The sequence below is a fragment of the Caloenas nicobarica genome, chromosome 1, assembly GCF_036013445.1.
Source record: "Caloenas nicobarica isolate bCalNic1 chromosome 1, bCalNic1.hap1, whole genome shotgun sequence".
Taxonomy (NCBI): domain Eukaryota; kingdom Metazoa; phylum Chordata; class Aves; order Columbiformes; family Columbidae; genus Caloenas; species Caloenas nicobarica.
Genome location: NC_088245.1, coordinates 165,294,819 through 165,321,798, shown reverse-complemented (window position 1 = coordinate 165,321,798; position 26,980 = coordinate 165,294,819).

Genomic DNA, 26,980 nt, shown 5'->3' with positions numbered 1-26,980 from the left:
TACCTAAGTAGTCTCCTAGCTAACATATGATCAAGAAATAAAATTGAAGAGATCCTGAAACTCCACTAAACTTTTTGGCAAGAATACAAGGGTTTATTGTGAAGAGGAAAACAGAATGATACCACCAATTTTATTCTATAATATTTCTGAGCACACCACAAATAATGGAGTTTGAAATAAAAAATTAAATCTTCTGAATAGAAACACTAGAAGACGGCATGTACCCATATACTAGGTAAACAAAGGAATTGAACTTCATGTATATCTGGTTGACTCTATATCCATTTTCTAAGAGTGCAATCAGCTCCTTATTTGCAGAAAGCTAGTGGTCAGTCCTTGTATTTCTTTTATCAGTATATTTTAAAAATATAAATTGTTCAATCACCTCCACAATCGTTCCCTTCATCCTTAATTTAACTTCTGTATGATAAACCAACTCTAGAAACATATATAATCAGAATAATGTCAGTTATATAGCATATGTATGGAGAAGCATTTAATGTTTTCTGCCAAAGACAGCTATTCAGAGAGACACAATGCCATCTGCAGCAACAAGGAAGCATAAAGAATGCAGTTCTCGCCGTTCCCATTCTCCTAACACTTATGTTCTTGAAAATTAAGAGCTTACAACCATCAGAATGGGGTGCAAAACTTTCTTCAAAATGAGGTTAAACAAAATGGTTAGGGTTAAGATTGAGTTTGATAAGATGGTGCCTTGCAGTTCAGTTTACTCACTCACTTGCAACGAGGTTTACATTGACTGCAGCCTAGATGACCGGTGTTTTCCCACATTAATAAAAATACCCTCTTGCCTCTAAGTTAATAAAGGACAAACAGAACCTCTCTTTCTTAATGTTGAATATATATTTAATTATTGATACATTTTTTCACAACCAACTACTTAGTATTTTATAACCATACCAGCTACCTGCTCATTTTTCAAAGTTGGATGTGGAAAGTGCTAAGAGGGAAACACCAAAGGAAATTAAGAAAACATGGTGAGATGAAGCTCATAAAATTCTAAGGAGTATAGTAAATTTCTCCTCTCTAATAGAGATTGTGCTGGTTTAAGTGAAATTGAGTTAATTTTCTTCATGCAGTTAGAAACTTCTCTTTTTTATAGCTAGCACAGTTGTTTGGATTTGGTTTGAGAACAACAAGATAATACTCTGGAACAAAATTAATATTTTTCTTCAAGTAACTTTCCAGTGTTTTTGAGTTGGAACAAACAGAATGTAACTTACTGTTAGCTGTTGTTTGAGAGACCAAGGTCTTTCTGGACTCTGTCTGCAGGTGAGAGGCAGATAGGAATGGTGGCATAGATGGGGCAGACCTTGACTGATATCCTTGATTGATCAATGAGAATATTCCATGCCATTAGCTTCATGCCTCATATTTAATGAGAATTGTTTTTTCTGGCTAGGGAGACCCATTCCAGTTCTGCTCTGTTTTGGTTAAGTTCCATTCAGGACTTCCTTTATTTCGGTCTTTGCTATTCTACCATTTTAAGTGACCTCTGGGCCTTTCTGCCTTTTTGTTCTTTTCTCTTTTCCCAAGATCAGCTGTTCAGGACCAGAGTGCTCTCTCTCTTCCCGGGACTGGCTGATCAGCGCAGATGGAGTTTGTACACTGAGTATCACTTATTTTATATTCTATTTCTATTTTATACATAGTAGTAATAGTAATGTATTGCTATTATTTTTGGTTTTTTATTAAACTGTTTTTATATTAGTCCATGAATTTTCTCCCTTCCCTTTTGATTTTCTCCCCTACATGGGGTGGGGGTGGAAGCGGGGATAGAGTGAGCAAGCAGCTATCGTGGTTTTGATTGCTAGCTGCAGTTAAACCGTGACAGATATCTAGGATCATTTGAGTTGAATCCACATTGGACACCTGTTAGCAGGCAACTGAATTGATCCTACAATACATTTCTCAAATGTAGGGAGAGGATTCTAAGAAATCTTGTATGGCACTAGAATATTCAAAACTTACTTACATGTAAGTTTTGGCCAGTTTGGTTCTGAACAGGATCTCACCCCTGAAGTTTTGGGGGTAGACTGTATACAGGGAAAAAATAATGTCATAAGGGCTTATAAAGATTTCTGATTATGATGGGCAAAGCAGGGAAACTTAAAGACAATCACAGCTTCAGCTTTCTTCTGCAACTACCCCAAACAAATCAAGGCCCAAGGCAGATCTTTATTGGTTCACACCTGTGGGTCAGTGAAAGGATCAAGATGAACTTCTAAGGTTTTAGCAATTAAAAAAAAAAAAATCTTTCACAACATATAAAACGTAATCTCACTATCCAATTGTTCAAAAAGAATTCAATGTTCAGTCTTTTGTAGCTCTGGAAGCTAATATTCCTAGAAATTATGTTCCCCAGAAAATCTGGAAGCACTGGGATTTAAGAAAATGCTTCATGAAATTGGCAAATGATACAGACAGAAAATTTCAATCAATTTTTTATCTATTAAGCATGTGGAGAAGACATGGAAACTTTACTATACTAGGTTGTGGGATCTTTTAGTGGCAAGTACAAATGTTTAAAAACCTGTTTTATTTCCCAAGATGAATGTTACTAATGTTTTCTACACATAAAGTTATCATGCTCCTCATTTAAAGGACAAAAAAAAAAAAAGAAAAAAAGAAAAAAAGAACACAGAATTTTCACATTAATTATAACGAGTTTGTGTGGAATTTTTGTCTATATAGTTCCCTGACTGATGATTGCACATTTTCAGTTTCAGTGAATATTCATGCAAAGATGTCAGAAATAATTTGATAATCTTTTTCTGCAAGCATGTCAAATGCTTTCTAAGTATTAAAATGCAATATACTTCTGCTGCTATAGTATCAAGATAACGCCTTTAGGACAGCATTAAACTAATCTAACTTTCAATGTCTGCAATGAAATGAAGAAGTGTAAGTGGCGATTTCCCTCCTTTGATGATAACTGGAACAGAAGGGTAGGATTCATATGCCTAAACATAGGCATCTCATCTAATTTTACATGCTGCTGTTTAAGTACCTCCTATATGGTCTCTGGCATATACAAACACTTAGGTGCAAATAACAGTACATCATGGCAGTATCATAGTGAAAGCTAGCTAACTAAACTCTGCAGGTGTGAAAATGATAACAGTCAGCATACAGGAAATAAGATTGTCACATAATTTGCAACAGAATACAGCATATCTTTTTGTCTTTCTGTTCTTCATTCTTTGCCTTAAGTATCTCATAGTGATATGTGAAATATTTCAGTCTATTTGAGATAACTGCAGGAGACTGAAAATTATGACACAGAAAACATTCAGACTTCCAGATTGACAGCTGGAGATCCAGAATAACTACTGAAATATCAAGCAGCACCAGCTATCCAGCTTCAGATAACAGAATCAAGATCTAATTCTTGAACAAAATAAATTGTAGGTTCTGACTCCAAAAGAAAATACTTAATTCAAATCCACTAATTCATGTTATCTACAATATAAGTAATATTTACAAACACACTCTTCAGTTAGTAGAACCACTAATAGTGGAATTCGGTTGCCTAGTATATTAAAATAAGGGTCAATGAGAAGCCAGGTGTGATGATCTACAGTATATAAACTGTTGTAAGTCACCTGTGCTTTAAAACCTGGATTTCAAACAGTTCTGCATTTTTCAAAGTTTGACTATATATTTAGTAGTTTAATCATTAAGAAGCTAAAAGTTCAATTCATTTGCCTCAAAACAGGCACCTAGGATGCTCTCGTGCTATCATTCTGTCTAGTCTTCGTTTGATGCTCTGTTAAGGTATCAAACTGTAAGGAGTGATGCTTCAACTTGCTTGTGGTTTCTTAGCTATGAGAAAAAACTGCAAAATTAATTGATCCAGAGTCATCAAAAAAAAGCAAACATGGCTCTATAGCCTGAAGATTTTGTCATTCTCCTGAAAATGGGAAGTCCTTGAGCCTGTTCTTTCTTTTTATAACTTAATTTTATTTATTTTTTTTAAGAACAGGAAAAAATACATAAGCAGTCTTTAGACCAGAGACTGTAATTCCCATCTTCATAGCCAAGTGAATTATATTGCCTTCTGCTTGTTGAAGTCCACAAATTTTGGCTGATTGGTAGCCTAATTTGAATACAGGAGACTAAAAGCACTGCAATCTTAATTATGTTATTTTCTTCCTAGTACTATTTTTTTACTTACATTAAGCAGTCAGTAAATAACACTGTAGGAAACAGTCTTTGTAGGACTATGTACATATGCTAAGCAGTGGATATGCAACAATCTAGAAAGCAGTTTTGTATTTCATTAGTTTGGAATCACATTCATACTTAATTACTGTTCATCTAGCCCTGCAACCATTGCACTCACAGCTGCATGGCAGCTTTGCACTAAAAAAGGTAAATTAGAGATTATCTTTCTAAGTCAACCAAAAGAAAGATGGCAATAATGACTGATGACTGAAATACTTTACTGGATTCAAATTTCTTCAGGATTAGGAGAATACAGATTTCAAACTGTACTGGGTCTTGCTTGGATGACCAAAGTTAACTTTATTCAAAGCAAGACACATGACATTATGTTTTGGATTTGTGTTGATAACAGACCAGTGTTTTGTCATCATTAATTATAATTACATCAATATTATTCATATTTAGAACAATGCTTCCACAGCATCAATGCTTTCTCTGTTTCTCACTCTGCCACCTTCCAGAGGGGTAACCCATGGCATATAACATCATACTCAGCAATCAAAAAAAGAAAAAAGAAGGATGGACGGTGTTTGTCTTCTGAGGTAGGTGTTGCTCAGAGTCTGGCTGAGTATCAATCTGCTTGTGGGAGGCAGTGAGTAATTCTCTTTATGTCACTTCTTTGTTTTTTCTTCTTTTTTTCTTTCACTTTGTAAATCATCTTTATCTCAGCACACAATTTTTCTCATTTTTGCTCTTCCTATTCTTTCCTGCATCCCTCTGCGGGTAGGGGAAAGAGCAAGCATCTCTGTGGGTACTTAGCTGCTGTCCAGCGTCAACATATAACACAAACCTTCTCCTTTGCTTGCTCAGCAAACCAAGAGTTCTAGATAACACCCAAGAGAACGGAGGAGAGAAGGAAGGTCAGCAACAACTCTGTCATGGACAGCTTTTGTTGCTCCTAGTCATGTTCCTACTGAAGAATCTTACCACACTCGGGAGAACAGAATTCCAGAAATAGCCCTCATAAGCAGCCTTTGCTTAGTATCACAGCTTGTAGAATGCAACTCCTAAAGATATCAGATACTTCTGGAGATTTAAATCAGACTTCTAAATGGCCCATCCAGAAACTGGAAACTTAAATTACACTACTTTAATTTCTACTGCTTCTCTGTTATATTTATTTACTTGTTTATTTAATTCACCATCATTTTCTTAATTCCTACTGAGGATCCTAGAATGTAACAGCTGGTGGTATTTGTGTCTGACTCAATTTCCTTGTATTTTTATCAGCTAGATTAGAAGACCTAATGATTCATTACTCGCTCATATGCATCTAGTACAAGAAGTCCAGGATCCAAAGCTTAGCCTGAACCATCATATTGTCTCCATCTGTAAACTGTTCATCTCCTAGGAAGTGGAAAGCAAAGAAATTCATGTTATATTAAGACACTCTGTTCACCCAAATATCTTGTGATATTATTTCAATAGTCTTCATTATTTTTTATCAGACTAAAAGGAAGGGGTCTTGCAATGAATCCCAAACTATATAAAACATTCACGTTCTCTAATTCCTATCTATATTCTTTGTTTGCTTCTCTATCACTCTTAATCAAGCTGGACTCAAGGAAGAAGGATTACCTCATGGCCATTTTACCTTTTACTTCATGTTTTCACTGTGTGTAAATCAGTTCTTAATGAATAAGACATAATACTTAAGCTGAAATAAAATGCTCTCAATATTGGCTTGATGCAAAACTACTTTTTAAATTTCAAAATCATAGCAAACAAGATGTTCAGTAGATTTTTGTTCTGTGTTATTTTGCTATAGTGAATTTTTATACCACTAAATTATCAGTATACTGAATTTACATAACAAGAAGCCTCTTTTTGTCTTGTATTCTCAAAACTCTGACAAATACTAATAAATACACACTAAAATTAAATTTATGTTGCCTGAAGATTCCATATACAGCAACTAAGCACATGATACAGCATCATTTTGATCGTGTGCATAAGAATAAATTTAGAATTCTTCTTCCCATACAAAATAAAAATTTGGAGGCAAGCTGAACCATTTCTGTAAGGACACATATATGATAAATCAGCTAAAAAAACCCTGAAATGATTCCTGAATTTAAGAAAAGGTATACATTGATTTTCTGAATGAGATCACTTTTTAAAGGAAAACTTTAAAAAAGAAAGTAATTGTGATTTGGTTACTAATATTAAAGTCCAAGTTATAGTCAGGATCACTTCATTAACATCTATATTCTTCTCGTAACATAAAGCTCTCAGTTACAGGTAACTATGCTTGCAGAACACCTACAACTGACCAATAAAGCAAGGAGGTAGAAGGATATCTAGGAAGTAAGATGTGTGCTCACTTTTCTACTGTGGTTTTGGAGTGTTCTAAAAACACCTCTTGACCAGCCTACTACAATGGGGACTTATGTAGTGGGATTAAATCCCCTAACACACATCTGGTAAAATTACAGATATTAGAAGTCAGAAAGATGCCTGCACAGCACTAGCTGAGAGCCTCAGAGAGACATTCAGCATTCTAAACAGCATATAGAAGGTCACTTATGATGTGCTCAAATATTTTAAATGTCACTACATGCGTCTGTTTGTACAGCTGAGACAGCCTTCATGACTATTGTAGAGTGGGCCAATGTACTAGGTACAGCTCAGATGGAGTCAATTTTCTTCATCGTAGCCCATATGGTTCTGTGTTTTGGATGTTACTAAAACAGTGTTGATAAAAGAATGGTAATTTTGTCATTGCTGAGCAATGTTTGCATAGAGTCAAAGCCTTTTATTTTTCCCACTCTGTACCATCCAGTGAGTAGGCTGATGCTGCACAAGAAGTTAGGAGGAAACACAGCTGGAATAGCTGACCCTAGCTGACCAAAGGGATATCCCATACCATATGATGTGCTAAGAAATAACAGCTGGCGGAAAGAAGAAGGAAGGGAAGATATTTGGTGTTATGGCATTTGTTTTCCCATAGATCTGTTACACATGATGAGGCTCTGATTTCCAGGAAGTGGAAACAGAACAAAATATTTAATCACAAACAATAATCTTTCACAAACAAATTAAAATAGATGTTCACATATAAAAATATATTTTCCAAAATGATCAGTCTGATGTCAGTGAACTGGATTTTCAAAAAAATTGTTAAGATGCCATCATTAAAAAATAACAGTTTGCCATATCATTATTAATTTATTCCCTGAATCTCATTCTTATTCTTCTTAAATAGAACACTGCTACCAGTTCTTGAAAGTAAAGGAAAGATTGCATGCTAGAACAATATACATGGATACAGAAAAATGAGTTTTCTTCCTGTAGGAGGAATCAGCCAGGAGACAAATTGCCATTGTTCAATCACATCAGAACAAACATTTAGAAATGCAAATAACCATGTTTGAATGCTGCTCTATGAAATTATATGTCTTAAAATATGTGCCTCAGCAACTGAACTGAGCTTACTAAAATGTTGCATTTTTATTCCTTATGAATGAAAGACAAAATTCTGCATGACCTTTACAGGAATGTATTTCACACTTTCAAACTGACAACTTATATTTCAACCAGGAATGCTTATGTCAGTTGAGACAAGCTGACTTTCAGATATTCTCAATATTGTTAAAAACCTATTAAAAAATCTTGATAGAATTAAAACCAGTATATAGTGAACTGTTCAGTTCATAACATTTTAGAATACATGTAAAAACCTTCACATGTTATTAAAACAGAAACAACAAACAAAAAGAAGAAATACTGTAACTCAAAGGAGATTGTAAACTACTCAATAAAAAGGCAAAAACCACTAAAACTTAACGAAAGAACTAGAAAATCCTTTGAGATATGAAATCTGCCCTTCGTATCTCAAAGGAGAAAAGAAAATAAGGAAAGAGCTGGAAGAAAGTTGAGAAAAAGGAACATTAAACACTGGACAATACTATTTTAACTGACAAGGTGAAAGATCAAAGTATATATAACTGCAATAAAATAGCACACAGTGGTATTCTTCAGGAGAGGAGGCTTAATAATCATGCTTGTGAAATGGTTAAAATAGCAGTGAAGTGACAGGGTTATTCTGCTTCCTTGCTCCTAAAGCTGAAAGACAAATATATAAGTGACCAGCTTGTTGCTGGATCTACCAGAAAGGAATAAAGGTTCTCAAAATGTATATGTGTGGAATGTGACTGTGTCCAAAATTGTGATGCTGGAGAAAAATATTCAGTTGCTACATAGTTGTTGAAGTAACTGCTTCCAAATTTTTCCATTTTTTCACTTTGAGCAGTGATGCTCACTGGCTTGCAGTTCGCTGGATCTTCTTTCTTACCTTTCTTGAAGATAGAATTGGCATTTATTTTCTTCCAGATCTGAAGAATCACTCCTCCCATCACTATGTTGTTTCAAATATAATTGAGAGTGGGCTTCCAAGTGACATCAGCCAGTTCCCTTAGCACTTGTGGGTCCATCCTATATGGCCCCATGGCTTTGTTTATGTCCAATTTGTTTAAATGTTCCCTAAACTCATCCATCTGCACTGAGGGCAATTCTCCCTTGCTCCAGACTTTCTCTCTGCTCTCAGAGGCATGGGACTCTTGAAGGCTGGTGTCACCAGTAAAGACTGAGATGAAGAAGGCTTTGAGTACTTGGCCCTTTTCCATATCCTTTGCCACCAAGGCTCCTGCTTCATTCAGCAATGGGTCCATATTTTTCCCCGCCTTCCTTTTGCTGCACGTATGCTTGTAGAAGCCCTTGTTGCTTTTCCCATCCCTCACTAGATTCAACTCCAGATGGGTTTTGGCTTTCCTTTTCAAACCTATGCATGCTCAGACAGTGTCTCTGTATTCCTCCTGGGTGACCTATACCTCCTTACATATCTTTTACGCATCTTTTTTATATTGAGTTTGATCAGGAGCTCCTTGATAAACCATGCAGTTTTCCTGTTACCTTTGCTTGATTTCTTGCTCATTGAGATGGACCATTCTTGAGCTTGAAGGAGATGATCCTTGAAAATCAACCAGCTCTCCTGGATCCCTCTTCTCTACAGAACCATATCCCCTGGGATTATTTCAAGAAGGTCCCATAACACACTCTGCTATTAGCCCTCCTCTTCTCTCTCAAAATCCTGAAGTGCACTACCTATCTCACAACCACTAGAGCCAAGGCTGGCTTTAACCTTCACATCACCAAACAGTTCTTTCTGGTTTGTGAATAACAGTTCTAGTATAGTGTAGCCTCTTGTTAGCTCCTCAATCATCTCAATTCCTTATGTCAGGAAATCACTATCAATCCTACACCAGAAACTTCCAGGATTGCTTTATGTATTGGGTTTACATGGCAAGGTTTTGGTAGCAGGGAGGGCTGCAGGGTGGAGGCTGCAGGGATGGCTTCTCTGAGATCAGAGTCTGCCTTATCCCAGACAGAGACAGTTCCAGACGGCTCTGCAGCAGACCAACCACAGGCCAAAGTTGAGCCAATGAGCAAAGCTGGTGACTCCTCTGTGAAAATATATTTAATAAAGGACAAAAATGCCACACAGGCAGAAGAGGAGAGAAAAAAGTGAGAATCAATCTTGATCTGATAGAAAAACACACCAGAGGAAACATTCAGTTGCTCTAGTTTACTATAACTTTATTAAGTTAATTAAAGACACAATGGTACTGAATAGAACTAAAGTCAAATAAATTCACGTTAAAGACTGAATCATCAAGTGAATAAATTCAAATTACCAAATGATCAACCTAATGCATAAAATAATCAAACAAAACTCTGACCTTGAAACTAATATGAGCTATTTTATGTTAATCTTGTTCAAACAGATAAAAGGAAATAACAAGTGTTTTTGCAGGCTTTTCTTTAACAGTGAACTGTCTGTTATTTTAGCCAATGCGGTAGATATCTGGAACAGGTTATAGACATGCACTTCAAATGTGAATGCCCATTCTGCTCTTCAACAGACCCCATGACTCTAAAAAATAACTGCTAGAAGAGAAATTACCAGGAAACATAAAAGACATATAAACCAGAGTACTAATCAAGGATAATTTCAGGAAAATATGTCTAAATAGAATAGCAAGTCATGAAGGAATTTGGTGATTATTCTGTGGAAAACTGAAATATATGTTTAAGAAATTTCTCCGAAGAAAGACTGAAGCCTAAACACAGGCAACATTTTTAATTTTAAGATTCAAATATATTGGCACAAAATCTTGACTTCTCAATAAGTCGGTTATGACTCTCTCCAATAGTTTTATTTAGGCTTATCAGAGAATAGATAGCAAGTGTTAAATAATGCTATATATTACCAAACTGACCTGATAGGCAACAACTGATAAATTGATAACCACTTATCTGGAGATAAAAACGGATACATAAGTGTAAACAGAAGAACATAAATCTTTCATTGACAAATATGTCTTAGTTTCACAGATCTTGCCATATCAGGTATTTTGTGGTAGATCAATATGTAGAATATTTGTATTCAGACATAAATACATTATCATCATTGTATAAAATGATAGTGAAACAATGCATTACAGCTCTACAGGATTGTATCTGGGCAGCAGACTATCTAAGTCATAAGTATTCAGCTGCTTAGTCTTATCTATCCAGTGCCATCTGATGTGCAATATGTATCTGAAACATAAACGCAGGTCCGACAGAGAAGACACAGGGACTGCAAGAGACTTATTTTCTTCTGAGACACCAACTGGAAGCAAAGGATATCAAATGGCACTACATGTTTATGTTTAGGGATTGTACCCAGTCCAGAGGATGCGGCTCAGTCCAAAAGTTAAAAAAACCTGCTGTCCACTTGTAGGTACCTTCATGTAAGTAATTTTGGTCAACTTTTCGCTTCATCCTGAAACAGAAGTAGACATCTCCATTCGATTTGCTCTCTAAAATGCATTCTTCGTATTGACGAGGTCTGTAAGGACAATAGCAGGAAGCCTGAGGCCAAGCTCATGATTAAAAATGTAGAGATTTTAGTATGGAACCTTAAATGAAACATACATTGCACAGAGACATTTGAGCTACTTTTAGTTCTCTGAGACAGTCATATGTGGCTGATAGATTTGGCATAGATTCTACAGGAAACCTCTTTCAGGAGGGATATACTGATATATCTCAAAAATTATTAAATACTTTTTTATGAACTATTACATTCAGCCCACAGATATTCACATCTGAAATTGTTAACACAATCATAGCCAGACACTCCTAGAGAATTATGAAACTGCTGTATTTTAGAAGCCAATTTCTGGATGAGATTAATTATGACCTTTAAGTGCATATTTCTTCAGAAAAAGAAAAATAACAGATTTCTACATATTGTTAGATGAATATCTTTCTAGGTTAGGAAGTCTTGAAACAACCACCAAAGAAGTCACTGAGAATTCAGTACTTCCAGAATTAGTAATGTTTGCAAATTCGAAAGCTAATTTAATTATTAAAGTCAAACCCAGGCATTTTATTTCTTCTTCAAGTTAAATGTTCAACATAATTTTAACTATGCAATCACCTCTATGTGATCAAAGGTTGGCAAGTTATCTGTGGTCTTATTTTTGTTAACAATTTTCTTTCTTTCTTTATGAAATACAAACGGAGTTGCAATTTCATGGTCATACTTAAGATCATCATTATTCAAGTAGTCAGACTACGTAACTAATGAATCCTTGCAAGCAGCTAATTCTGATGCAGGTAGGAGGATAATGCCTTTAGTAACTTGCCAAGAAAATCATCAGATATATAATCATCATGAGTTCACTGTTCAGCTGCACAAAATGAAAACCTGGATCTTTCTTTAATGAAGACAAATGCCTCTTTAGAAAACCCTAGATATATTTCATTCTATCAGTTACTATATAAAAGGTTTGACTTTAACTGAAATTAAAGACTAATGTCTTATGTCCTATTCTGTACATTCACGATGTCAATTTCAACGCATGTTAATGCTAGCAAAGATTACAGTGCCATCAAATTCTTGGCATAAGCAAACAACACTAACGGACAAATACATTTGTATTAATTTAGAATACATACTAAATAATTTTAATGATTTTTTTTTTTTGGGTGGGGTTGAGGGAGGAACATCAGTCACAAAAACTGTCACAAAACCAGAACTTTAACAATTTCAAAAGCTTAAGAGCCATTGCTATATGTAACTTTTTTTTTTTTTTTAATTTCCTTTCCCAAAAGGAAACAGTATTTTATGAAGTTTAGTGCCATCTGTATGGGAAAGTAGATGTTTGTTAAAAATATGGGGAGATATTATCGTAAGAAACTTGAAAAGAATTGTAGGATAAAAATACTCTGAAATTTAAAAATATATATATATACATATGTATAAAAGCAAACATATATTAAACTAATGACTTTGCCTTGCAAGGCAGTTTGACTCAGTTTCTAAGATAGTTTGACTCCAGTTTGACTGCCTAAAGACACAGAAATGTGACAACAAGATGGTTACCCTTGTATGAAGAATCATTAGTGTTGTATTTATGAACATGAGAAAATAGGTGTTTTAGCATTAGGAGATATGGCCAGTCTCAGAAGCTGACTAAAGGGCTCTGCATGTCTGAGTCTCAGTGCCTGGAAAGTATTAAAGATAATACTGACAAAAAAGACCTGTAAGTTCACAATTTACAAAACTCCTCGCTATCATAATACCAAGTAAATTTTCTGTAGCACCTTGGTTATTTAATAGTGAAATATTTAACAGAAATGTAAAATTTATGGAATTAGAAAAATAATTAAAACAGTAAGATAAGCAAGTATTGTACTGGGTAAAATTGTATTCAGATATCAAAATGTCTTTTTTCATTAACAAAAAAATTTTCCAGGCACACAATGCCCTATCCAATCATCATTGCATGTAAAGATTCTTTTGTATACCTGACTGGAGGGAAAAATTGTTAAACAGAAATAACAAAACTCAATTGCAGATACCTTTATCCTTACAGAATGTCAAAACACAGTTTAATGACTTCTTTAAGTAGGCAATAATTTTTTTACCTTTCATATTTGCTTTTCAATCCATGGGAAGAAAACATATCAGTTTGTAAGAAGTCCTGAAATTAAAAAATATGTCCTACTTTGTAAATATTATTTAAGGCCATATCCGTTATTCATAAAACCCACTTGTTTCTCATTTTAAAGAAATTCTCCCTTTTTGGTTCGATGGCAGTAGTTTCTGGCAGTTTTTCAATTCCCAGCTTAAACTCCTCCAGATTCTGATGAAGTCTTGTGGTTTTTTGTTTCATGTACTATTGACAATAAAATGAGATGTTATCTACTTCCAGATATTCTCTTCAAAGGAGAAAATAGCAGCAGCCTTTTCCAGAAAAAGATGAAATAACATTTCTGAAACTCAGTATCTTACAGAAGGCAAGTATTAAATTGCAAGTGGAAGAAAGAGGCTTTAGGGAAGGGAAGAATTATCATACACTGACTGAGGCTATGAGCTGAAATCCTCGAAGAAGTGATAACAATTTAAAATAAATAATGCAGTTGATCAGTACAGACATAAAGCTCTGTTAGACTTACATGGCCAAACAACTGGCCTGTCTTAAAGCTACTGTGAAAATGGGTGTGAAGCAGGCTGATATCTGTAAAAAACCTGATAGCAGTTAGTGAGAGAGTTGAGGTTCCTATAGGTTCCTATCCAGTCTCACATCAACAGTGCAAGTAAAAATCTATTCCAACATTATCAAGACAGTGTTTAGCAGCCTTGCACATTAATGTAGACATATAAGGAAAGTCAATGCCTTTGAACAACATTCAGAATAATGATTCAAATTGAACCATATCCACAGTTTAAAAAATACCAATAACTTTAAAATTTGTTTACTGAAGATCCACAATTAAAACCTTCAATTTCTGATTAGCAAGACTGTTTAGTCCTTAAGATAATCCAATTAGTTTTTTTCTACCACGAAGACTTTCAAACACAACTGTGTTTCGGCTTTCTTCTGCTGCATTTTATGACAGTTTCAGCTTCTTGTTGTTGGGCTTCTGGCTGGGGATTATCCACAACAGATATGAGAAGGGTGCATAAGAAATTTCCGATTGAATATGCGACATAGCACTGTATACATGTGCAACGGGGCTTTTACATGCACCTTGGGAGAAAATACAAAAGTTATCATTCCCACAATAAAGAATTAGAAAGCACTGGTTGAAGAAATTGGATGTGAATGAGTTGTACCTCTACAATGAATATTCAGAGGAAAAAGAAATCTTAACACTAGTTTGCATTCCTTCGGCTAACATTGTCTTTGAAATTTGGCTTATCTTTAAGAGAGGTCGTCAGACCATGAATAAACATCATCATTTGCTGGAGGCTGTCCTGAGGAGCCCCGTACCCCTGAGGCCCCAGAGGAAGTCAGGACAATAGAAGAGTTTGCCTTAGTTGATGAGGACTGGGTTAGGGACCAGTTAAGCAGTCTGGACATCCATAAATCCATGGGTACAGATGGGATGCACCCATGGGTGCTGAGGGAGCTGGCTGAGGTCATTGGTAGACCACTCTCCATCATCTTTGCCAAGTCTTGGGAAACGGGAGAGGTGCCTGAGGACTGGAGGAAAGGCTGAAGGAGAGAAGCCAGAGAGTCGTGGTCAATGGGGCAGAGTCTGGTTGGAGGCCTGTATCTAGGGGAGTGCCTCAAGGGTCAGTTCTGGGACCAATACTGTTCAATATATTCATCAGTGACTTGGATGAGGGAATTGAGTGTACTATAAGCAAGTTTGCTGATGACACCAAGCTGGGAGGAGTGGCTGACACAGCAGAGGGCTGTGCTGCCATCCAGCGAGATCTGGATAGGCTAGAGAGTTGGGCGGGGAAAAATTTAATGAAATATAACAAGGGAAAATGTAGAGTCCTGCATCTGGGCAGGAACAACCCCAGGTTCCAGTACAGGTTGGGGAATGACCTATTAGAGAGCAGTGTAGGGGAAAGGGACCTGGGGGTCCTGGTGGACAGCAGGATGACCATGAGCCAGCACTGTGCCCTTGTGGCCAAGAAGGCCAATGGCATCCTGGGGTGTATTAGAAGGGGGGTGGTTAGTAGGTCGAGAGAGGTTCTCCTTCCCGTCTACTCTGCCCTGGTGAGACCTCATCTGGAATATTGTGTCCAGTTCTGGGCCCCTCAGTTCAAGAAGGACAGGGAACTGCTGGAGAGAGTCCAGCGCAGGGCCACAAAGATGATGAAGGGAGTGGAGCATCTCCCTTATGAGGAAAGCCTGAGACAGCTGGGTCTCTTTAGCTTGGAGAAGAGGAGACTGAGGGGTGACCTCATCAATGTTTATAAATATATAAAGGGTGGGTGTCACGAGGATGGAGCCAGGCTCTTCTCGGTGACAACCAACAGTAAGACAAGGGGTAATGGGTTCAAGCTGGAACACAAGAGGTTCCACTTAAATTTGAGAAGAAACTTCTTCTCAGTGAGGGTGACGGAACACTGGAACAGGCTGCCCAGGGAGGTTGTGGAGTCTCCTTCTCTGGAGACATTCAAAACCCGCCTGGACGCCTTCCTGTGTAACCTCACCTAGGGGTTCCTGCTCTGGCAGGGGGATTGGACTAGATGATCTTTCGAGGTCCCTTCCAATCCCTAACATTCTGTGATTCTGTGATTCTGTGATTCTGTGATTCTGTGAAATGGCACTCCGGTCTTCAAAAAGGGCAAGAAGGAGGACCCAGGTAACTGTAGACCGGTCAGCCTCACCTCCATCCCTGGGAAAGTGATGGGACACCTTATCCTTGGTGCCATCTTAAGACATATCAAGGATAAGAGGGTCATCAGGAGCAGTCAACATGACTTCACCATGCTTGACCAACCTCATGGCCTTTTATGAAGACATAACGAGGTGGATAGATGATGGCAGAGCAGTGGATATGGTCTACCTTGACTTCAGTACAGCATTTGACACAGTCTCCTACAGCATCCTTGCTGCTAAACTGAGGAAGCGTGGACCAGATGATCGGGTAGTGAGGTGGACTGCAAACTGGCTGAAGGAAAGAAGCCAGAGAGTTGTGGTCAGTGGGGCAGAATCTAGTTGGAGGCCTGTATCTAGGGGAGTGCCTCAAGGGTCAGTACTGAGACCAGTATTATTCAATATATTCATCAACGACTTGGATGAGGGGATAGAGTGCATTGTCAGCAAGTTTGCCGATGACACCAAACTGGAATGAGTGGCTGACACACCAGAAGGCTGTGCAGCCACCCAGCGAAAGCTGGACAGTCTGGAGAGTTGGGTGGGGAAAAACTTAATGAAATATAACAAGGGCAAGTGTAGAGTCCTGCATCTGAGTAGGAACAACCCCAGGCTCCAGTATAAGTTGGGGAACGACCTATTAGAGAGCAGTGTAGGGGAAAGGGACCTGGGGGTCCTGGTGGACAGCAGGGTGACCATGAGCCAGCACTGTGCCCTTGTGGCCAAGAAGGCCAATGGCATCCTGGGGTGTATTAGAAGGGGTGTGGTTAGTAGGTCGAGAGAGGTTCTCCTTCCCCTCTACTCTGCCCTGGTGAGACCGAGTCAGGAATATCGTGTCCAGTTCTGGGCCCCTCAGTTCAAGAAGGACAGGGAACTGCTGGAGAGAGTCCAGCGCAGGGCCACAAAGATGATTAAGGGGGTGGAGCATCTCCCTTATGAGGAAAGCCTGAGACAGCTGGGTCTCTTTAGCTTGGAGAAGAGGAGACTGAGGGGTGACCCCATTAATGTGTATAAATATATAAAGGGTGAGTGTCACAAGGATGGAGCCAGGCTCTTCTCGGTGACAGCCAACAGTAAGACAAGGGGTAATGGGTGCAAACTGGAACACAAGAGGTTCTACTTAAATTTGAGAAGAAACTTCTTCTCAGTGAGGGTAACAAAACACTGGAACGGGCTCCCCAGGGAGGTTGTGGAGTCTCCTTCTCTGGAGACACTCAAAACCCACCTGGACACATTCCTGTGTAGCCTCATCTAGGTGTTCCTGCTCTGGCAGGGGGATTGGACTAGATGATCTTTTGAGGTCCCTTCCAATCCCTAACATTTTGTGATTCTGTGATTCTTTAATTAATTAAATCATTATTCTATATTATCTAGTGACATAAGTTGTATATTCTAATGACATAAATTGTATATTCGTTTTAAGTGTGACAGTTTTCAATTTCAAGTTTACGGATTCTATTCAAGCAGTCAAACACCTGAAACTTACTCGTATGATGCTCACATCACAATTAGATCTAGCTTCATATATTTGTGTTAAAGAATTCTTTCATTTTTCACTAACAAATATCCTAAAAGCTTGTAGCATTATTTTAATCCCATCTTGTGAATGTTGTAACTCTGGCGTAACAATTTAGAAAATAAAGTATCCTGAATATGAAAGAATAAGAAAAAAAAAAAAGTCAGTTCTCTTGCAACATTTTTAATTGTGCAAATGTTTGAATGTATCAGATATTTAAAACAGTAATCACCTTTTGGTCACTATAAAAAGCTGATACAACCTTTTGCAAATAAGCAATATATATTTTAAGTAAAGATCTGCCCATAGTTGGTATATTTGGGAGATATAACTGACTCAAGTAAAGTTGTGATCAGAAGGTACATTAATGAAATAATTAAACTTCATCTAATTACAATCTTATATAAAAATATGTGATCATATATCTAGCAAGCTTAACTCACTACTAGAAGGCAATTTACTTGTGGATTAATTGAACAAAATCTAATGCCTCTTATGTTTTCAAAGTAATTTAACAAGGTTTAACTCATCTTTTAAAAAACCCACATTTTATTTGTTTTATTTCCTAACAGTTGTAGCATTGACAGGACTGAAAAGATTAACATTTTAACATATTTTTTAGGTTTCATAATGTTATAAAGTAACATGGTTGTAATCTAGGTTAACTACTTTTGTATATATTATTCATTTATAAGCAAAAGTACTATTCGCCTGAGATCGTTCTGGTCATAATCAAATCATTAATATATAAACAATATGCATTGTCCTATCAGCAAATTGTGAAGTTAATTCTAATGAACTTTGAAAATTAATTAACTGGACTGACTTAATCCCTTTATGGAACTTATTTCTTATTAAGTGGCCTTAATATGATTTAGCTTAATTTCTTTTCAAAATAGATGAAATTAAATTATATTAAATTTATTCTGAAACTGAATGAGAATAGACACATAAAGATCTTATGTTGTTTAACTATCTTATAATCATAGTTTCTGTGTAGACAGGGTCTTATTTTCAAGATCGCTTTTTGACTGTTAGTGGTGGTGTTGGTTTGATTTTTTTTTACTTTTTAAGTATGAAAAGTTGGCACACGCTCATCTGTAAGAGTGGTAAAGATCATTGAGATTTTAAAGGTAAAGAGACAGCAAGAATATATATAATCATATAAAATTTGTTTCTGGTGTCATTGTCCACTACTCATTATCATCATACCCATTAGTGTTAAGCTGTAGAAAGGGAGCTCCTAAATTACAGAAATGTAATCTCATTCAGAGTTCAGAATATCATTAATGGAGTCTAAGAATAATTTTTGGATGCAAATTACATACAAAATTACAGTAAACTTCAGTGGATCACAAGGGTGATACTTTCTTTAAGCTTTTTTCACAGTTACAAAATGGTTCTTAAAGGGGGTCTTCCTTTCCGAGAGAGAGGCTTTTTATTTGTCCTTCTTGAAATTCAAGAGATTCCTGTCAGCTCATTCCTCCAGCCTGCCAAGGTCCCTCTGAATGGCAGCCCTGCCTTCCAGTGTATCAACTTGTCCCCAAAGCAGTACTCATCATAAATCTATTTCCACTTCTCGTGTTTCCGGTATGAAATGATGAAAAATTTTCATATGTTTTCTTCTGGAATTTTAGGCATAGCTCACCTACTCAGAGGAGAGCTTTCTGGTCTGGTTATTGACCTACCCTACATTTGTAGGCATATACAAATGTAAATCAAAATATGTAGATTTACACTTGTATAGAAGGCTCACAATTCTGCAAAATTGCTGCGGAAGTGCTACATGTTCCTGTTATGTGGTCAGTCCCTGTAAATAATAGTGTCATGAGCCAGAACTTTCACATACAGAAATATTTTTGCTGGCTGTTGTAAAACCTTCTGCATGAATGTCTATTAATTTATCTGTAATTTCTTGAATGCTCTTTACTGGTGGATTTCCCATTGAGTATTAAATCAAGCTATATATCTGAGGATTTATTAAGCACTTTTCAAAAATGAATGATGTGACATTTTAATATATATTTCGTATATTATGTGAAGATAATAAAATTTCCAGGTGAAAAGGGACAGAAATAATATAGCTTCTCATTTACTGCAGAATAGAGACACCAAGCCAGAAACTTTCAGTATTATATTTACAAATTTGAATTGAACATTGAAACGTAGGAATGTTTCAGTTAAGCAAGGGGAGCTTATTTTCCTTACATTTTATGTTACATGAGGAATTGACAGGACTGAGTATTAAAGTACAGTCAGCTGATTTCCACAAATTTCAGAAGAATCCTGAGACTAATCCCACTGAAACCAGCAGAGAACCTGCTAAAATAAAGATGTGTTTCAGAATGATGCTGAACAAAGTGTGACATCAGGACAGCAGATACCATTGTAGGTAAAAGATTTGCAATGAGGCTTTCAGAAAAGACAGCCCGTGGAATGCAGGGAGTAACTCAGGCTGGAAGACACCTTAGGAGCTCAGCTGGTATGTAAAACATCTAAGGATGAACAAAGCATAGTAAATTATGCAGTTAAAATAACAGTCTTCAAGTACCATTAATATACAAATATTAATGCTTATAAAACTTTGGTCTGTAAGGCATGGAAGATTCTAAAAATTATTCTTGGCTATATTCAATTCTAAAACTAAGTTTGAAAGAATTATAATGAGATCATTGTCCACAGAGTATAGTAGCTATGTGCCTGTACAATCTCTTACAGAAAGAAAAGCAAGGAAAAAAAGGAGGGAAGGGCAGGAAAACAAAGAAAATACCAGTCTTTAGTCTCCTGAAGTTCCGTTTATGAACATGGATTATATGAATCTTCACAGGTTAAGATAATATGATATACTGAATGAATTTCATAGAAGTTCTGATGTTGTGGTTTGTTTGTCATTATGAATTACCTACTAGATAACATCCAGATGTGACATGTCATGTTCTTTCAGTGTTATGGCTTTTGCTTTTCTTAAAAAAATATATATTATTATTATTGGCAGGGGGTGTGTAGTAGAAACAAATGAGAAAAGGGCAAATTAGTATATGGCACAAAAAGATAAAATTTTTCAAGTATGTGCGAATATCTCATCTATTTTACTATATCAAGTTATTGAATGTTTCTTCCAATATGCAACTAAGATTATTTTCTCTAGTTTTTTACAGTTTGAAAGATGACTACATAATGGCATGTATTAATCTAGTGGTATATTCTATCATTCTTTTATGAATTCATGACTTTACTTGTGGTAAATTTTAACCACCTCTCTAGCTCTAACAGGTTGTGCATAAGTTACAATAAAAGTATAAATTACACTTTTGTATGTGTGGGCACACTTCCCAGGGCACCTCCTTGATGGCAGGTGTGTCAGAAGCATCAGTGGGACAGACAAAGATCATAAGGTGGTGACAGTAACGTCTCCCATGGCTCAGGACACGGGGATGGGGTAAAAGTGTGTGCACATATATATGTACATGTGTATAGCTCTGCGTGTAAAAAAATTTCTTGGTGTCAGTTGCAGAAGGGTTTTTATTAATATGTAGGAATATATTTATATTTGGAACTATTTAGTATTGTGTTTAATCTATTATAATGTTGACAATGATCCTGAATGTATAGTTCAGTGATTGCCAGTTAATTACATGCTGTCATTAAAAACCAAACAAACAAACATATTCCGCTTTGGCCTCTCAACAGATTTGGGAGTATGAATTTGAATCACAGGGTATTAATGTAATGGAAAAAATTATTTCCTGTTCATGTTTTGTCTGTCCTGAAACTCCTTTGGAGTCTCATTCTTATGACGATTGGTATGATAAACTTACATTGAATCCTCAAAGAGATGAGCAAGGTACTACAAAAAGACCACATTTTCCTTCCCCAGTCCTGCAGAAGCAAAATTCCTACTTTAAAGAAGCAAAGACAATTACTAGAGCAGCAGTTACTTTTCCCCCATAGTTATTGTTAGTTATAAGAACATGCTATTTATGCACATTTCTTTTAAAGGCTGCCTCAGAAATGAGCATAATTCCAGAATAAGAAATGTTGAGACGTGGTAAAAACAAAATGAAAAGTAAATGAAACAAGCTACATTGCTTGCACCTAAACTCTATTTAAAGAAGCTGCTGGAAAACTGTATGTAATTATGTATAAATACATACACATGAATCTTGGAATAACACTGAAAAAATAAAGACCTTGCGAATCTTTCTAGAGCATATCCCTGAACCATGATAGAATCAACTATCCATTATCAATTTATATCATTTTTGTCTAACCTGTTTTTAAAGTCAGCACTAAAGGAAACACTGGTGTTTCCTTATGCAATCTATTCTGCACACACAGTTAAAAACTGTTTCTTAGTATCTAACCAAAATCTCTGTTATGACAGCCATATTAGTTCTTATCTTATGTTTATTGCTGTTATAAGGTATTTCTATTTGTACTAGATGTATTTCACCCACACTATTCTAAGTATTAATATAGAGATTTCGATCTTTAAATAAAAAGATTGAAATTATAAATTTATTCTAAAATAATGGATATTCTTAAGAGATTTATTTTACCCTGTTGTGAGACAATTAAAAAAAAAAGAAAGGAAAACACAAGGGTTTTTATTCTCTACTGCTGTGCACATTGTATAGTCATTTGCATTAATACTAAGTATATGTAAATGTTCTGATTTGCAAGTGAATAAATAACTAACCAAGGTGAAAACAGGCAGAGAATCAGGCTTAGAATATAGCTCTAGGATTTGCAACTGACTTTGAGCTTTCCTAACACAACTCAACTTTGTATATCATGAGCTATTAAATCAGTCACTAAAATAAAGCTATTGAACTTAATGGAATTAATGTAAAACTGTAGAAATATGCTAGATCTATGGTTTGAAATCCCATTTCACACATAATAAAACTGGTATAACTTACCAGTTATTTTCTTCATCAGAAAACTCTTAAAATTGTACTTAGAACAGGTTTAGTGACAGATCCACATAATTACTTGCTAGTACAGATTTTGCCTCCACCTGGAGAACTCAGTGAACGTGATGTCCACAAGCAGTTTTACAAACCAAATGTTGTAAATTTTCAGATGTTTGGGCAGTTTTGACTTTGCTCAAAAGTCTCCTTTACTGTAACAACACCGAAGTTCATAAATCTCATTTCACAAGTATACAAATACAATTTGGTATTTTCTTTATGTCAAGCTGCTTTGTGCATTGACCTACAATTTTCTAAACATTGTAAAGTATTCCAAACCTCCACACATTTTTTTTAACAAGGTTCTTCAAAGCATTGTTCAACTTAGTTCTATGGAAACTAGTTTCACTTTAGCTAATACTGAGGCTTTCTAGTTAATTCAGACCTATCCTGTCCTCCATGCACATGTCTGAGGTATAGGCGCAATGTACTTTCTTTCATCCATTGTGAAGCCAGGCGTGGTGCTGGAATGTGTGCTGCTATTGTCCACCACCATCTGTGCTTGTTTAGGGCAAAGAAAATATTAATAACTTGATTTAACTCAGGTGAACCTGTGTAAGTTTTTGATATTGACAGACTGCATTGTTGCCAGTAGAAAAATTGTTCCAGTATTTCTCAATGGCATAGGCTGCAAGTCCCAGAAATTTTATTAGTAGCTAAATATCTAATTACCTTTGAAAATGTACATCTTTCACTGAATGTTGAAATAAGCATTACACTTGGTAGCATACTTTTGCAAGGTTGCAATCTCATTCTTACTGAACTTTTCAAATGTGTTCATACTTAGCTAGGAGTAGGACATCTTTGGTGGAAGTTCTTGCCTTGCTGAATTCAGAATTATGCCATTGTCCTCAAAAGGATTATAAATTTTCTCATCTGTTTGTAAATTATTTCATTAAGTTTCACATTAAAAACAAACAAAGAAACTAACTTACAATTTCCTTTCTAAAAAACTCTTAATTTCCTTCAAGAATTTTAAATCTTACAGAGCATCATCATCAACAGTAAAGGTTATAAGACTGTTTAGATAGTAAGTGTCAACAATTTTAAAATCAGCAAATTATACAAGAAAACAACTCACCATAAAAGTCTTCAATAATGTGATCATATGCCTCTCTCTTTCAATGAAATTTTTAAAAAATATATACTGATTTCTGTTCTCCATACTTTTATGTTGACAAACTGTAACATACAGTGTGAGCTGTTCAAACCCATAATTTCTGAAAGTAAAAGTATTCATTTCTACAGATTATTACTGCAGTATTTTTGGTACTGTGTTTGACAACTTTACAAAGAATATTGTGTGCCCCAAATACTCCTTTAATACTAAACAATATTCTACATTTTCCCATTTTCAATTTCTCAGCCACAGCAAAAGGAGAGGAAAGCAAAAAGTTGACCACTACTTTCAGGAGACGGCAGAACTGCATTTTTAAAGTACTACACATTTTTACAGTGACCAATATTTCAAAGGATTTTGCCAAACTGTGCTGTCTAAAGACTCCTGCATCTTTCTTATTACAGTGTTTCTTGTTGAGTACCCAGAAAACAAGGAGCATAAGATTAATGAATATCTGTGATTTAATGACTTGCCAATGTAAGACATCAGAAGAATAAATAGAAAGATACAATCATGTTCTCTAGCAAATATTCCAGCTCAGCCACAAGACCTTTTGTCTTCCTTAGATTGCCTGATCACCTGCTCCATTTTCTAACTCCAGGTAGGATACAAGAGAGTATTCCTGAGCAACATTCGCTGTCACGATTTATAGCGTTTGGACTTTTAGTTCTGTTCTTTTTCTCTTGCTTGGTTGCTTTCTGTCTTTCCCCAGCTCCCTGGTTTCTTCCAGTCACCTCCAGTCTAGCAGGGAGGGTCTTTAATTGGGAACATCAATGCTCATCCATAACAACCTGATCCAGTAAGTGTCCAATCTGATTTGTATTTCCAGCCAAGGTCTTTAATGGGCACAGAATAAGGAGCATTCTGTAGATAAAAAGTATGTTAGTATAAAGCAAATATCTGAACTAGATAATGGACCTTAACTAAGAAGCATCTTCTTTTTTGTCAACTTGTGCATATTTTTAAGACACAAGTATTTTATGAAGGAGTATTTTTATCATTTAAATACTACTAAGAGAAAATTGTATGTGTTTTACTGAAAATTGTGAATCTTTTCATGGAGAAGTCTAAAGCCTGATTCAAACTTCGAAACATTGACAGTATATTTAATTTTTAATTTATGACACATTGTGTTTTAGGATGATATGTTGCTGGACATAGGAACTGGAATAACAACTTCAATATGTAGAGAAGATCAGTTCCATCTTTCATGGAATAATTTTTTATTTAATTTCATTTTTCAATATTTTTCAACATTGGGGTGAAAAATCATTGGAATATTCTTTTTTAATTTACTCACTTATATATAGCACTGTTATGTAATGGAGAAATCTCTATACTGAACTGCAGTTATCAAAACTGTTTTGTCCCTTAAAACACAATATTCTGAACAGTATAAATATACACTTAAAGACCTTAAGCAGGTTTGAAGATTTCAGTTTTGAAAAGCTGCACTTTATGAAGGCAACAAATAGTATCAGGGGGCCATGCTTAATGCAGTACCGAGTTAATAAATTTTTTTTTCAATTATTATTTCCAACTTTCTTTGTGTAAAAGAAAAGCATAATTACTTGGCAAGTGTTTCTTAGCCTTAGCTGTTTCATCATTTATTGAATTAATGAATGTTAGTTGCCTGACTATTGTAAAGTTTTCACATTGCTCGAGACTCATTTGTATTTTAAAAAGTCATTTAATACTTTTGTTGCCATAATTAACTCTGCATCATATGCTCATTTTCCCTAATCACATCCTAACTTATGATGCAGCACACCATTTTATGTAGAAAGCAATCTTAAAAATGCACAGCTTGTAGAACATATAAAACCAGCTAAACTACAGGGAAATTTCAAGCTTTGTTATACTTGCAACCTTGACATTACAAAACCATGACATGTGCTGTGCTGTTTTCTAGTTTAGGTTTTGTTCTTGCTTCCAAGGTTTAAGTGATGTGGAAAATGAAAGGGTGGTGTCTATCCTACCTTAGATGTACTTCAACTCCAGTTGCCCAGCTGTCTTATTTCCTGTGTGTATCTGTCTGAAACTTACATAATATTTTTAATAATGAATTCTACTGAACTGCCAAAAATGTACACGATACAAATACACATATTCAACATATGAATGTATGCTTAGATATACACAAAATGTTTTAAACCAAACCAAACCAAACCAAAATCATTATTAGGGTTGCAGAGGTAAGCCTTACAAGCTTGGGATTTTTTTTAATTAACTTTACAGTGCAAACTAAATTCACTTCCTCTTGTCTCTACCTTCTGAGAAATGAAAGTACAGAATTAAATACGTTGTTTTTTCCATCCTGCCCTGGAAGTGAGTACAGGTGACTATTGCAGACTCTTACTAACATTATTTCCTATATAGATCTGTAGTAAAAAAGGAGACTGCAAAGAGAGGATGGTTTTAGTAAAAGCAGCCCCAAACCATCTAGAACTATTTTTCTTCATTTTACTTCTCCTCTTCCATGGGAGTCATTTTTTTTTTAAATTATTTTCCAAGCGAAAAGGCAATCTGCATTTTAATGCAAGCTGTTTTGTCTTTTCTACGTATAGTAGTGGGTTATTTTAACCTTAATTGTTTAGAAACTTCCTTTCATTTCCAGGATAAATGTATTCCAAACCAGTATATACTGATACAGCCTTGCCTCAACATGGTTTATCACCCTAAAAAGGAATTCTTTATCACTGGAGCTTATCCCATTCATATTTAAAGACACCCATTATACTTCCTTCCAAATTTTAAATTGCTAAATTAAGCACATTCAGGTGATTTGATCACCTCTCTAACATTTTCCATTCTTCTGATCATAAAAGTATTCTTTCTCTGGACCTACAGCAGTTTAAATTCACTTTTATAACAAATTGTGGTGGGTTGATCTTGGCTGGACACCAGGTGCCCACCAAGCCACTCTATCAATCCCCCACCTCAAGTGAACAAGGGGAGAGAAAATATAATGAAAAGCTTGTGGGTCAAGATAAGGACCAGGAGTTCACTCAGCAATAACCACCATGGGCAAAAGACTCAACTTGGGGAAATTAGATTAATTTGTTACCAATCAAATCAGAGTATAGTAATGAGAAATACAACCAAATCTTAAAACACGGTCCCTCCACCCCTTCCTTTTTCCTGGACTTTACTTTCGATTTCTCTACCTTCTCTGACCAAGTGTTGCAGGGTTATGGGGAATGGGGTTCTGGTCAGTTCATCACGTTGTCTCTGATGCTCCGTCCTCCTCAGGGAGAAGACTCCTCACACTCTTCCCCTGTGCTAGCATGGATGGGGTTGCTCCGATGGGAAACAGTTCCCCATGAACTTCTCTAAGGTAGGTCCTTCCTATGGGCTGCAGTTCTTCAGGAACAGACTGATCCAGCATGGGTTTCCCACAGGATCCGCAAGTCCTGCCAGCAAGCCTGCTTCAGTGTGGGCTCTTCTC